The sequence below is a fragment of the Hyla sarda genome, unplaced genomic scaffold, assembly GCF_029499605.1.
Source record: "Hyla sarda isolate aHylSar1 unplaced genomic scaffold, aHylSar1.hap1 scaffold_1037, whole genome shotgun sequence".
Classification (NCBI taxonomy): domain Eukaryota; kingdom Metazoa; phylum Chordata; class Amphibia; order Anura; family Hylidae; genus Hyla; species Hyla sarda.
The window spans coordinates 26709-41875 of record NW_026607656.1 but is presented as its reverse complement, the minus strand read 5'-3'; the positions used below and the strand labels follow the sequence as shown (position 1 = coordinate 41875).

The 15167-nt window shown below is 48.3% G+C and overlaps 4 non-coding genes and 1 pseudogene across 4 annotated transcripts; all 5 read right to left on the bottom strand.

Annotated features, from left to right (window-relative positions):
- Nucleotides 1-2001: 2001 nt before the first annotated feature.
- On the bottom strand, nt 2002-2192 carry LOC130299103 (U2 spliceosomal RNA). Its single transcript, XR_008850297.1, has one exon. It is a non-coding gene; the product is annotated as a U2 spliceosomal RNA (small nuclear RNA).
- Nucleotides 2193-4295: 2103 nt separating this feature from the next.
- On the bottom strand, nt 4296-4486 carry LOC130299102 (U2 spliceosomal RNA). Its single transcript, XR_008850296.1, has one exon. It is a non-coding gene; the product is annotated as a U2 spliceosomal RNA (small nuclear RNA).
- Nucleotides 4487-6574: 2088 nt separating this feature from the next.
- LOC130299101 (U2 spliceosomal RNA) lies at nt 6575-6765 on the bottom strand. Its single transcript, XR_008850295.1, has one exon. It is a non-coding gene; the product is annotated as a U2 spliceosomal RNA (small nuclear RNA).
- Nucleotides 6766-8844: 2079 nt separating this feature from the next.
- Nucleotides 8845-9035, bottom strand: LOC130299100 (U2 spliceosomal RNA). Its single transcript, XR_008850294.1, has one exon. It is a non-coding gene; the product is annotated as a U2 spliceosomal RNA (small nuclear RNA).
- A 2096-nt stretch (nt 9036-11131) lies between these two features.
- LOC130299139 (U2 spliceosomal RNA) lies at nt 11132-11304 on the bottom strand (annotated as a pseudogene).
- Between the last annotated feature and the right edge of the window lie 3863 nt (nt 11305-15167).

The following is a 15167-nucleotide window of genomic DNA, read 5'->3' as shown; positions in this document are numbered from 1 at the left end:
CACTCTGGGCTGGGGGGCAGTCAACCACCAGTACACACAGCAGAACCTAAACCCATACCATTATTGCTAAGCAGCAAGACAGGGGCCCATTGCACTCCCACGGGGCCTTTTTAAATGCAATCCATAACCCGGATTTGCCAGGAACCCTTCTTACTCCTCCTACTTGCATGTGACACTGGGCTTAGGATCTGCATAGGAAACACACACACAAGCACACACCTACCTTTGTTGCCTGCAGATGCCTCCTTGGCTGTCCCCAAACGGTATCAAACCAACACCCACGGGAAGCTGTAGCATAGAGGACATGCCTTGCACCCATTGGACTTACCTGTGTGGGTTAAATCCGGGTTATTTGACAACCTATGGCGGTGATGGTTCTGCTCAGGCAGAGCAGTGCTGATGCTCCTCATAAAGCTGTCGCTGCTGTGAAGGTTCTAGGTGACATCACAAATCCCTATGTTTACATACACAACAAAGCTGGGTTGTTGTTGTTTACACTCTGCAAGGCCTGTGGAAGTGAGTGACATCATAGCACTGTAGTTCTGAGGGTTCAAGATGGATGCAACAATCTCCTGTTGCTTCTATGAAGGCCGTAATAGACGACATCACCAAACAGCTCCATAGTCACATACACAGCAAAGGAGAGATGTTGTTTACACCTAGTGATGTCAGTGGTATTGAGTGACATCACAGCACAGTGCTAAGGCTCCTGGGCCTGGACACAGCAGCGGCTGCAATATCTCAACGGAGAATACGTTTATATCTATGTGTGTGTGTGCGCATATATATATATATATATATATATATATATATATATATATATTTCTCCGCCGAAATCACTTTTAAACCCATTTCCACCTTTTTTTCCCTTCTCTTCCTCTTACTTTTTTTTCACGTTTTTTTACGTTTTTCTCCTTTTCGCCTCTTTTCTGGGCGTATTATTCTTCTTTTTCTTCTTTTTTTTCGTCTAATGCATACCCCATCAGTGCAGCAATGCTTATTCAATACCGCCAGCAGATGGAGACACTGGGGGATAATTTTTCTAAGGATTTATACTGATTTTTCCTGTCTGAATTTGTCGCACAGAAAGTTGCAGGCCAAATATGTGTGACATTTCTGCGACTTTAGCTTCTAGAGCATTTTTACAACATTATACATAGGTGCTGAATACATAAAAAGCGACTGTTCAGCGACAGACAAGTCGCATCGGCTGAAAGTAGGCCAGAATGTCAGTCCATGTTGGAGCAGGTTTAGATACAGTCTAAAGCATAGATCTCAAAGTCTGTGCACAGAATTTAGCAAGGGCCTCGCACCTTCTGATGCATCAGGTAGGTGCACAATAGCATAGCCTAACCCTCTGTACTTTGGTCTATATTGATGCGGGACATAGACAGCCAGCTGATGACCAATCCATTAGTGCAATGGATGGCTGGAAGCATTTGTCTTTGCCTTTGCAATACCACAGAAGCAATGCATGGTCAATGTACAGCAATGACACACCTGTGTGAACAGCCAGGAGACCCCCCCCCCCCCCCCCCATGTTATGTTACATAGTTACATAGTTAGTACGGTCGAAAAAAGACATATGTCCATCAAGTTCAACCAGGGAATTAAGGGGTAGGGGTGTGGCGCGATATTGGGGAAGGGATGAGATTTTATATTTCTTCATAAGCATTAATCTTATTTTGTCAATTAGGAACATTCAGCACCCACCCGCTATCAAGGCAGCTGCCTATCATGTCATGCCCTACCTGCACAGGTGTGCTGGCTACTCAAATGATCCAATTAAGGAGGCCATTTAGTCAGCAGCAGCAGAAGTCCTGTGCCTGGACGCTCCAACAGGGGCCAGACACAAGCAGAAGCAGAAGCAGCAGAAGCAGCAGCAGCACCACCTTTTGTTTTTTGGCTGCAGCAGCAGCAAGGCCCACAGGGCTGGCTAGCTGGCTAGCCAGCAAGCAGGTAGCAATGAAAGTAGGAATCTTTCTTTTTAACCCTGTAAGGGGGTGGTGCACTGTACCCGAAGATACTGCCATATCGGGTCAATGCATAGGGCGACGGAAGCAAGCTTCGAAATCGGCCCCCGTTCTCAAAAATCCATTTAATATATGGTCCCCAGATAGGGGACGTATCAGATATTAAACTGATAAGAACAGATACTACACTTGATCTTAGCCAAAAGGCCGAGAAGCGATAACCGTGAAAGGGGCGGGCCCAACAAGGTCCCCTTCATGGGCACTATCACTGCTTGCTGTCAGGGAGGCTGCCAGACAATTTCCCATGCACACTCTGGGCTGGGGGGCAGTCAACCACCAGTACACACAGCAGAACCTAAACCCATACCATTATTGCTAAGCAGCAAGACAGGGGCCCATTGCACTCCCACGGGGCCTTTTTAAATGCAATCCATAACCCGGATTTGCCAGGAACCCTTCTTACTCCTCCTACTTGCATGTGACACTGGGCTTAGGATCTGCATAGGAAACACACACACAAGCACACACCTACCTTTGTTGCCTGCAGATGCCTCCTTGGCTGTCCCCAAACGGTATCAAACCAACACCCACGGGAAGCTGTAAGCATAGAGGACATGCCTGCACCCCATTGGACTTACCTGTGTGGGTTAAATCCGGGTTATTTGACAACCTATGGCGGTGATGGTTCTGCTCAGGCAGAGCAGTGCTGATGCTCCTCATAAAGCTGTCGCTGCTGTGAAGGTTCTAGGTGACATCACAAATCCCTATGGTTACATACACAACAAAGCTGGGTTGTTGTTGTTTACACTCTGCAAGGCCTGTGGAAGTGAGTGACATCATAGCACTGTAGTTCTGAGGGTTCAAGATGGATGCAACAATCTCCTGTTGCTTCTATGAAGGCCGTAATAGACGACATCACCAAACAGCTCCATAGTCACATACACAGCAAAGGAGAGATGTTGTTTACACCTAGTGATGTCAGTGGTATTGAGTGACATCACAGCACAGTGCTAAGGCTCCTTGGCCTGAACACAGCAGCGGCTGCAATATCTCAACGGAGAATACGTTTATATCTATGTGTGTGTGTGCGCATATATATATATATATATATATATATATATATATATATATATATATATATATATTTCTCCGCCGAAATCACTTTTAAACCCATTTCCACCTTTTTTTCCCTTCTCTTCCTCTTACTTTTTTTTCACGTTTTTTTACGTTTTTCTCCTTTTCGCCTCTTTTCTGGGCGTATTATTCTTCTTTTTCTTCTTTTTTTTCGTCTAATGCATACCCCATCAGTGCAGCAATGCTTATTCAATACCGCCAGCAGATGGAGACACTGGGGGATAATTTTCTAAGGATTTATACTGATTTTTCCTGTCTGAATTTGTCGCACAGAAAGTTGCAGGCCAAATATGTGTGACATTTCTGCGACTTTAGCTTCTAGAGCATTTTTACAACATTATACATAGGTGCTGAATACATAAAAAGCGACTGTTCAGCGACAGACAAGTCGCATCGGCTGAAAGTAGGCCAGAATGTCAGTCCATGTTGGAGCAGGTTTAGATACAGTCTAAAGCATAGATCTCAAAGTCTGTGCACAGAATTTAGCAAGGGCCTCGCACCTTCTGATGCATCAGGTAGGTGCACAATAGCATAGCCTAACCCTCTGTACTTTGGTCTATATTGATGCGGGACATAGACAGCCAGCTGATGACCAATCCATTAGTGCAATGGATGGCTGGAAGCATTTGTCTTTGCCTTTGCAATACCACAGAAGCAATGCATGGTCAATGTACAGCAATGACACACCTGTGTGAACAGCCAGGAGACCCCCCCCCCCCCCCCCCATGTTATGTTACATAGTTACATAGTTAGTACGGTCGAAAGAAGACATATGTCCATCAAGTTCAACCAGGGAATTAAGGGGTAGGGGTGTGGCGCGATATTGGGGAAGGGATGAGATTTTATATTTCTTCATAAGCATTAATCTTATTTTGTCAATTAGGAACATTCAGCACCCACCCGCTATCAAGGCAGCTGCCTATCATGTCATGCCCTACCTGCACAGGTGTGCTGGCTACTCAAATGATCCAATTAAGGAGGCCATTTAGTCAGCAGCAGCAGAAGTCCTGTGCCTGGACGCTCCAACAGGGGCCAGACACAAGCAGAAGCAGAAGCAGCAGAAGCAGCAGCAGCACCACCTTTTGTTTTTTGGCTGCAGCAGCAGCAAGGCCCACAGGGCTGGCTAGCTGGCTAGCCAGCAAGCAGGTAGCAATGAAAGTAGGAATCTTTCTTTTTAACCCTGTAAGGGGGTGGTGCACTGTACCCGAAGATACTGCCATATCGGGTCAATGCATAGGGCGACGGAAGCAAGCTTCGAAATCGGCCCCCGTTCTCAAAAATCCATTTAATATATGGTCCCCAGATAGGGGACGTATCAGATATTAAACTGATAAGAACAGATACTACACTTGATCTTAGCCAAAAGGCCGAGAAGCGATAACCGTGAAAGGGGCGGGCCCAACAAGGTCCCCTTCATGGGCACTATCACTGCTTGCTGTCAGGGAGGCTGCCAGACAATTTTCCATGCACACTCTGGGCTGGGGGGCAGTCAACCACCAGTACACACAGCAGAACCTAAACCCATACCATTATTGCTAAGCAGCAAGACAGGGGCCCATTGCACTCCCACGGGGCCTTTTTAAATGCAATCCATAACCCGGATTTGCCAGGAACCCTTCTTACTCCTCCTACTTGCATGTGACACTGGGCTTAGGATCTGCATAGGAAACACACACATAAGCACACACCTACCTTTGTTGCCTGCAGATGCCTCCTTGGCTGTCCCCAAACGGTATCAAACCAACACCCACGGGAAGCTGTAAGCATAGAGGACATGCCTGCACCCCATTGGACTTACCTGTGTGGGTTAAATCCGGGTTATTTGACAACCTATGGCGGTGATGGTTCTGCTCAGGCAGAGCAGTGCTGATGCTCCTCATAAAGCTGTCGCTGCTGTGAAGGTTCTAGGTGACATCACAAATCCCTATGGTTACATACACAACAAAGCTGGGTTGTTGTTGTTTACACTCTGCAAGGCCTGTGGAAGTGAGTGACATCATAGCACTGTAGTTCTGAGGGTTCAAGATGGATGCAACAATCTCCTGTTGCTTCTATGAAGGCCGTAATAGACGACATCACCAAACAGCTCCATAGTCACATACACAGCAAAGGAGAGATGTTGTTTACACCTAGTGATGTCAGTGGTATTGAGTGACATCACAGCACAGTGCTAAGGCTCCTGGGCCTGGACACAGCAGCGGCTGCAATATCTCAACGGAGAATACGTTTATATCTATGTGTGTGTGTGCGCATATATATATATATATATATATATATATATATATATATATATATTTCTCCGCCGAAATCACTTTTAAACCCATTTCCACCTTTTTTTCCCTTCTCTTCCTCTTACTTTTTTTTCACGTTTTTTACGTTTTTCTCCTTTTCGCCTCTTTTCTGGGCGTATCATTCTTCTTTTTCTTCTTTTTTTTCGTCTAATGCATACCCCATCAGTGCAGCAATGCTTATTCAATACCGCCAGCAGATGGAGACACTGGGGGATAATTTTCTAAGGATTTATACTGATTTTTCCTGTCTGAATTTGTCGCACAGAAAGTTGCAGGCCAAATATGTGTGACATTTCTGCGACTTTAGCTTCTAGAGCATTTTTACAACATTATACATAGGTGCTGAATACATAAAAAGCGACTGTTCAGCGACAGACAAGTCGCATCGGCTGAAAGTAGGCCAGAATGTCAGTCCATGTTGGAGCAGGTTTAGATACAGTCTAAAGCATAGATCTCAAAGTCTGTGCACAGAATTTAGCAAGGGCCTCGCACCTTCTGATGCATCAGGTAGGTGCACAATAGCATAGCCTAACCCTCTGTACTTTGGTCTATATTGATGCGGGACATAGACAGCCAGCTGATGACCAATCCATTAGTGCAATGGATGGCTGGAAGCATTTGTCTTTGCCTTTGCAATACCACAGAAGCAATGCATGGTCAATGTACAGCAATGACACACCTGTGTGAACAGCCAGGAGACCCCCCCCCCCCCCATGTTATGTTACATAGTTACATAGTTAGTACGGTCGAAAAAAGACATATGTCCATCAAGTTCAACCAGGGAATTAAGGGGTAGGGGTGTGGCGCGATATTGGGGAAGGGATGAGATTTTATATTTCTTCATAAGCATTAATCTTATTTTGTCAATTAGGAACATTCAGCACCCACCCGCTATCAAGGCAGCTGCCTATCATGTCATGCCCTACCTGCACAGGTGTGCTGGCTACTCAAATGATCCAATTAAGGAGGCCATTTAGTCAGCAGCAGCAGAAGTCCTGTGCCTGGACGCTCCAACAGGGGCCAGACACAAGCAGAAGCAGAAGCAGCAGAAGCAGCAGCAGCACCACCTTTTGTTTTTTGGCTGCAGCAGCAGCAAGGCCCACAGGGCTGGCTAGCTGGCTAGCCAGCAAGCAGGTAGCAATGAAAGTAGGAATCTTTCTTTTTAACCCTGTAAGGGGGTGGTGCACTGTACCCGAAGATACTGCCATATCGGGTCAATGCATAGGGCGACGGAAGCAAGCTTCGAAATCGGCCCCCGTTCTCAAAAATCCATTTAATATATGGTCCCCAGATAGGGGACGTATCAGATATTAAACTGATAAGAACAGATACTACACTTGATCTTAGCCAAAAGGCCGAGAAGCGATAACCGTGAAAGGGGCGGGCCCAACAAGGTCCCCTTCATGGGCACTATCACTGCTTGCTGTCAGGGAGGCTGCCAGACAATTTTCCATGCACACTCTGGGCTGGGGGGCAGTCAACCACCAGTACACACAGCAGAACCTAAACCCATACCATTATTGCTAAGCAGCAAGACAGGGGCCCATTGCACTCCCACGGGGCCTTTTTAAATGCAATCCATAACCCGGATTTGCCAGGAACCCTTCTTACTCCTCCTACTTGCATGTGACACTGGGCTTAGGATCTGCATAGGAAACACACACACAAGCACACACCTACCTTTGTTGCCTGCAGATGCCTCCTTGGCTGTCCCCAAACGGTATCAAACCAACACCCACGGGAAGCTGTAAGCATAGAGGACATGCCTGCACCCCATTGGACTTACCTGTGTGGGTTAAATCCGGGTTATTTGACAACCTATGGCGGTGATGGTTCTGCTCAGGCAGAGCAGTGCTGATGCTCCTCATAAAGCTGTCGCTGCTGTGAAGGTTCTAGGTGACATCACAAATCCCTATGGTTACATACACAACAAAGCTGGGTTGTTGTTGTTTACACTCTGCAAGGCCTGTGGAAGTGAGTGACATCATAGCACTGTAGTTCTGAGGGTTCAAGATGGATGCAACAATCTCCTGTTGCTTCTATGAAGGCCGTAATAGACGACATCACCAAACAGCTCCATAGTCACATACACAGCAAAGGAGAGATGTTGTTTACACCTAGTGATGTCAGTGGTATTGAGTGACATCACAGCACAGTGCTAAGGCTCCTGGGCCTGGACACAGCAGCGGCTGCAATATCTCAACGGAGAATACGTTTATATCTATGTGTGTGTGTGCGCATATATATATATATATATATATATATATATATATATATATATTTCTCCGCCGAAATCACTTTTAAACCCATTTCCACCTTTTTTTCCCTTCTCTTCCTCTTACTTTTTTTTCACGTTTTTTTACGTTTTTCTCCTTTTCGCCTCTTTTCTGGGCGTATTATTCTTCTTTTTCTTCTTTTTTTTCGTCTAATGCATACCCCATCAGTGCAGCAATGCTTATTCAATACCGCCAGCAGATGGAGACACTGGGGGATAATTTTCTAAGGATTTATACTGATTTTTCCTGTCTGAATTTGTCGCACAGAAAGTTGCAGGCCAAATATGTGTGACATTTCTGCGACTTTAGCTTCTAGAGCATTTTTACAACATTATACATAGGTGCTGAATACATAAAAAGCGACTGTTCAGCGACAGACAAGTCGCATCGGCTGAAAGTAGGCCAGAATGTCAGTCCATGTTGGAGCAGGTTTAGATACAGTCTAAAGCATAGATCTCAAAGTCTGTGCACAGAATTTAGCAAGGGCCTCGCACCTTCTGATGCATCAGGTAGGTGCACAATAGCATAGCCTAACCCTCTGTACTTTGGTCTATATTGATGCGGGACATAGACAGCCAGCTGATGACCAATCCATTAGTGCAATGGATGGCTGGAAGCATTTGTCTTTGCCTTTGCAATACCACAGAAGCAATGCATGGTCAATGTACAGCAATGACACACCTGTGTGAACAGCCAGGAGACCCCCCCCCCCCATGTTATGTTACATAGTTACATAGTTAGTACGGTCGAAAAAAGACATATGTCCATCAAGTTCAACCAGGGAATTAAGGGGTAGGGGTGTGGCGCGATATTGGGGAAGGGATGAGATTTTATATTTCTTCATAAGCATTAATCTTATTTTGTCAATTAGGAACATTCAGCACCCACCCGCTATCAAGGCAGCTGCCTATCATGTCATGCCCTACCTGCACAGGTGTGCTGGCTACTCAAATGATCCAATTAAGGAGGCCATTTAGTCAGCAGCAGCAGAAGTCCTGTGCCTGGACGCTCCAACAGGGGCCAGACACAAGCAGAAGCAGCAGAAGCAGCAGCAGCACCACCTTTTGTTTTTTGGCTGCAGCAGCAGCAAGGCCCACAGGGCTGGCTAGCTGGCTAGCCAGCAAGCAGGTAGCAATGAAAGTAGGAATCTTTCTTTTTAACCCTGTAAGGGGGTGGTGCACTGTACCCGAAGATACTGCCATATCGGGTCAATGCATAGGGCGACGGAAGCAAGCTTCGAAATCGGCCCCCGTTCTCAAAAATCCATTTAATATATGGTCCCCAGATAGGGGACGTATCAGATATTAAACTGATAAGAACAGATACTACACTTGATCTTAGCCAAAAGGCCGAGAAGCGATAACCGTGAAAGGGGCGGGCCCAACAAGGTCCCCTTCATGGGCACTATCACTGCTTGCTGTCAGGGAGGCTGCCAGACAATTTTCCATGCACACTCTGGGCTGGGGGGCAGTCAACCACCAGTACACACAGCAGAACCTAAACCCATACCATTATTGCTAAGCAGCAAGACAGGGGCCCATTGCACTCCCACGGGGCCTTTTTAAATGCAATCCATAACCCGGATTTGCCAGGAACCCTTCTTACTCCTCCTACTTGCATGTGACACTGGGCTTAGGATCTGCATAGGAAACACACACACAAGCACACACCTACCTTTGTTGCCTGCAGATGCCTCCTTGGCTGTCCCCAAACGGTATCAAACCAACACCCACGGGAAGCTGTAAGCATAGAGGACATGCCTGCACCCCATTGGACTTACCTGTGTGGGTTAAATCCGGGTTATTTGACAACCTATGGCGGTGATGGTTCTGCTCAGGCAGAGCAGTGCTGATGCTCCTCATAAAGCTGTCGCTGCTGTGAAGGTTCTAGGTGACATCACAAATCCCTATGGTTACATACACAACAAAGCTGGGTTGTTGTTGTTTACACTCTGCAAGGCCTGTGGAAGTGAGTGACATCATAGCACTGTAGTTCTGAGGGTTCAAGATGGATGCAACAATCTCCTGTTGCTTCTATGAAGGCCATAATAGACGACATCACCAAACAGCTCCATAGTCACATACACAGCAAAGGAGAGATGTTGTTTACACCTAGTGATGTCAGTGGTATTGAGTGACATCACAGCACAGTGCTAAGGCTCCTGGGCCTGGACACAGCAGCGGCTGCAATATCTCAACGGAGAATACGTTTATATCTATGTGTGTGTGTGCGCATATATATATATATATATATATATATATATATATATATATATATATATATTTCTCCGCCGAAATCACTTTTAAACCCATTTCCACCTTTTTTTCCCTTCTCTTCCTCTTACTTTTTTTTCACGTTTTTTTACGTTTTTCTCCTTTTCGCCTCTTTTCTGGGCGTATTATTCTTCTTTTTCTTCTTTTTTTTCGTCTAATGCATACCCCATCAGTGCAGCAATGCTTATTCAATACCGCCAGCAGATGGAGACACTGGGGGATAATTTTCTAAGGATTTATACTGATTTTTCCTGTCTGAATTTGTCGCACAGAAAGTTGCAGGCCAAATATGTGTGACATTTCTGCGACTTTAGCTTCTAGAGCATTTTTACAACATTATACATAGGTGCTGAATACATAAAAAGCGACTGTTCAGCGACAGACAAGTCGCATCGGCTGAAAGTAGGCCAGAATGTCAGTCCATGTTGGAGCAGGTTTAGATACAGTCTAAAGCATAGATCTCAAAGTCTGTGCACAGAATTTAGCAAGGGCCTCGCACCTTCTGATGCATCAGGTAGGTGCACAATAGCATAGCCTAACCCTCTGTACTTTGGTCTATATTGATGCGGGACATAGACAGCCAGCTGATGACCAATCCATTAGTGCAATGGATGGCTGGAAGCATTTGTCTTTGCCTTTGCAATACCACAGAAGCAATGCATGGTCAATGTACAGCAATGACACACCTGTGTGAACAGCCAGGAGACCCCCCCCCCCCCCCATGTTATGTTACATAGTTACATAGTTAGTACGGTCGAAAAAAGACATATGTCCATCAAGTTCAACCAGGGAATTAAGGGGTAGGGGTGTGGCGCGATATTGGGGAAGGGATGAGATTTTATATTTCTTCATAAGCATTAATCTTATTTTGTCAATTAGGAACATTCAGCACCCACCCGCTATCAAGGCAGCTGCCTATCATGTCATGCCCTACCTGCACAGGTGTGCTGGCTACTCAAATGATCCAATTAAGGAGGCCATTTAGTCAGCAGCAGCAGAAGTCCTGTGCCTGGACGCTCCAACAGGGGCCAGACACAAGCAGAAGCAGAAGCAGCAGAAGCAGCAGCAGCACCACCTTTTGTTTTTTGGCTGCAGCAGCAGCAAGGCCCACAGGGCTGGCTAGCTGGCTAGCCAGCAAGCAGGTAGCAATGAAAGTAGGAATCTTTCTTTTTAACCCTGTAAGGGGGTGGTGCACTGTACCCGAAGATACTGCCATATCGGGTCAATGCATAGGGCGACGGAAGCAAGCTTCGAAATCGGCCCCCGTTCTCAAAAATCCATTTAATATATGGTCCCCAGATAGGGGACGTATCAGATATTAAACTGATAAGAACAGATTTTTTTGATTGAAAGAGCTTTATTTTCCGTTCAGTCATTACAAGTCGTACAATAAATTACAGTCACACAAAGCATGATAGTACAATACACAGCAAAGGTTCCCTAAGCTATACATCGCACACCATGCTACTCTAACATTCAGCTCAATCCTGCAATATAAAGGCACAAGAGATCAAACAAAAACCAAATAATACAATCTGTGATCGGGGTAGGGGTGTGGGCGACTATGTGGGGGTAGGGAGGGGGCGGATCACAGGGCCAAACTGTTGGGCTGTATCTTCAGGGAGACATGGGAGAAGGAGAGGGGTCTTCACTCCTCTTCTTCCTCATCAACGGCCGAGCTGTCCAAGATGGCATAGTCTCTAAGCAGGTTCTTGATGAACCTGCGGCAGTCCCGGACGGACATGTTTTCCCTGTTGATCACGAGGCGGTTCCTGGCAAGCCACACTGCGTCCTTAAAACAGTTCATAAGGCGCCAGGCCTCCTGGATGGCCTCCACGTCGTGGGTCCCAGGGAACAGGCCGTAAAGCACCGAATGGTACGATAGGCAGCTCCTGGGCACTGAGTCTCTGAGTTCCTGTTCTAGGGCGTCCAACAGACCCTGTGCAAAGGGGCACTGCCAAAACACGTGGAAAGATGTTTCCTCCACGTAGGGGCAACGGGGGCAGTACCGGGTCTTGCACAGGTTGCGGGCATGCATGAATGACCTGAGAGAGAGACCTCCCATGACGGCCATCCACGACAAGTCCTTGTGTCCATTGGTAAGCCGCTTTGAGGCCACATTGTTCCAAACTGTCTCTGCAGTGGCTGCGGGGAGTCCCGGAACCAGCTCGGTCGAGTCCTTAGCTCGGATGAGCTTGTGGATTGTCTTTGGCTTCCATAGGTCTGGTTTCAGTCCTTCCAGCTGGTGCTCCCTCACAAACCGGACAACATCCCCATAGAACCAGGGAGTGTTCCAGCTGTAAGGGATGGAGCTGTCCCACTTGTCCCAGCCCAGCTGTCTCCAGAGGGGCATGAGAAGCAAGCGAGACATGGACCTGCCCGCTGAGCCAGTCTTTTCTACAAGAGTCCGCTGCACCGTGACACATGCAAAGGAGGCCCTCAGCAGAGCGGGGATGTCGGGTATTCCCTTCCCACCCTTGCGGGGTTCCTTGTACATCACGGTCCTCTTGACTCTGTCCATTTTGCCCCAGACGAAGCCAAACACTGTCCGGGTGATGGCCTTGCAAACGGTGGTATGGGGAGGTCAGGCCTGTGCGGTATATTGGAGCACAGGCAAAACTTCACTCCGCAGGACAAGTGCCTTGCCTTCCATCGTGAGCTTTCTGGAGCTCCACAGTCCGATCTTCGAGTTTATCCTTCCTAGTCGGTCTTGCCAAGACTTAAGGGCCGCTCCTTCCTTCCCGAACCAGACTCCAAGAATTTGAATGAAGTCCGGCTTAATAGTAAAGGGGAAGGGGGCGGAAGAAGCCAGGTGCCATTCCCCGAAGAGCATGGCCTCCGACTTCCCGCAGTTGACTTTTGCCCCCGAAGCTCTGCCGAAGTCCTCGCAGGTCTGGACGAGTGCAGTCACCGAACGCTGGTCAGCGCAGAAGACGGTCACGTCGTCCATGTAGAGCGAGCACTTGACCTCGTGGCGATCTGGTCCTGGTGCGGTGATCCCTCTGATCTCTCCATTCTGCCGGATAGTCTCAGCGAAGAGCTCTATAACACAAACAAAAAGGAGAGGTGAAAGAGGGCAGCCTTGTCTAACCCCTGAAAGAATAGTAAAGGGGTCAGTCTTCCAGCCGTTCACCAACACCGTGCTGTAAATGTCAAAATACATAACGTTAACAAAAGAGCAAAACATCTTCCCCAGACCCAGCCTGCGCAAAACCCTGTCCATGAATGCGTGGGAGACACGGTCGAACGCCTTCTCCTGATCTAAGCTGACCAGGGCGGCGCGGCCCCCGCGGTCCTGGATGTAATGGACCGTGTCTCTCACAAGGGCAAGGCTGTCGGCAATCCTGCGGCCAGGAATGCTGCAGGTCTGGTCCGGATGGACGATCTGCCCCATGACAGGTTTCAGCCTGTTGGCCAGCACCTTGGCGAGGATCTTGTAGTCCACGTTCAGGAGAGAGATGGGACGCCAGTTTTTCAGGTCACATCTCTCCCCCTTCCGCTTATACAAGATCGTGATCATCCCTTCCCTCAATGACGGAGGCATTCTGCCCCCCACCACCATCTCCTCGTACACCTCCAACAGGTCCGGACAGATCAGGTCACCCAGCGCTACGTAGAGCTCGGCCGGGAGACCGTCACTGCCCGGGGTCCTGCCGGGCTTAAAGGATTTAGCGGCAGAGAGCAGCTCCCCCACCGTCAAGGGATCGTCCATAGCCGCCGCACCTGCGGGATCAACAACGTTAGTGACACCTGACAGGAACCTCTCGGCGGCTTCGGGGTCGGATGACTTGGGGGCGTAGAGGTTGCTGTAGAAGTCGTGGACGACCCCCATCACTTCCTCCTTGCCGCTCCTCATGTGTCCGGTCTCATCTCGTAGCTCAGTCAGGGGCGTGTGGCCGGCATGGAGCTTCCTGAAAAAGAAAGAGTTACATTTCTCACCCTTCTCCAGGTTCTCCACCTTGGAACGAAAGACGATTCGCTTGGATTCCTCCTCAAAGTGCCTTTTCAAGCTCTTTTTGGTCTCCTCCAGCTCCTCCCTGACGTCCCAGCCACACTGGAGCAGGTCCTGCAGGGACCGCAGCTCGCGCTGCAGTTTCCTCAAGTCCCACTTCTTCGCACACGCCTGTTGTCTGCCTTTTGCCTGAAAGAAACAACGGAATTCGACTTTAACATATTCCCACCAATCGCTGATGCACTTGAACAGACATTTGTCATTTCGCCATACAAGGTAAGCATCCCTAAGTTCCTCCATGACCTCCCTCTGCTCCAACAGGGCACAATTCAACTTCCAGGAGCCCGGGCCAGGTGGGAATCCATGGCCCAGAGTCCCCCGGAATCGAATGGCCCTGTGGTCAGAGAAGAAGCAGGGGACCATAGAGTACGACACCTTTCTGACTGCTCTCGAAGTGAAGATGAAGTCTATCCGAGAACGGAGCGAGCCATCGGGGCGGCTCCACGTATAGTTTACGGAGCCGTTCCCGATGGACCCGACAACGTCCTGCAAGGATGCCTCCGTCACCATCTCAATCAGCAGTTTAGACGTCACGTCCAGGTTGGCGGATGTGCCAGAACTGCGCCCGTCCACCTCAATGGGGCAGTTGAAGTCACCACCCAACACTACTGCTCTAGTGGTGGCGAGTTCAGCCCGCAGGGCCTGGAGAACCTCCAGTCGGACATCCCTCTCAGGGGAGGCATACACGTTGATGAGCCGCACGGGCTCACCCGCCCAGGAACCGTCTGCGACAAGAAGTCTGCCACAGACGAGCTCCCGGACGGAATCAAGTGCAAAGTTACCTCCCCTGATCAGGATGGCCACCCCCGCAGACCTATTGTCGCCCCCACCAGACCAGTAGGAAGGGCCGTGAGGCCACTGCCTGGCCAGATGGTTGTAAGACCTAGAAGCAGACAAAGCACATTCCTGCAACATGTAAACATCACACCTCTGGGAATCTAAGAACGTAAGAACAGTCTGAAATCTAAACCAAGCTCTAATACTCCTCACATTAATGCAGAAGATGTTGAGATCAGCCATGGGAATAAAAAGAGAGGTTAGTTCTGATACTAGTTACCAGTCTGGTCGGACGGGTCCTCTTCTCTGGCGCCTGTCGGCTCCTGTGGCTTCTCGTAGCGCCCTTCCAAGAACTCGTCGTAGACCGTGTTGGACGGAGTGTCCAGGATTTTCTTAACCTCTGGGTCCTGCAGCAGCTCCTCCATAGATTG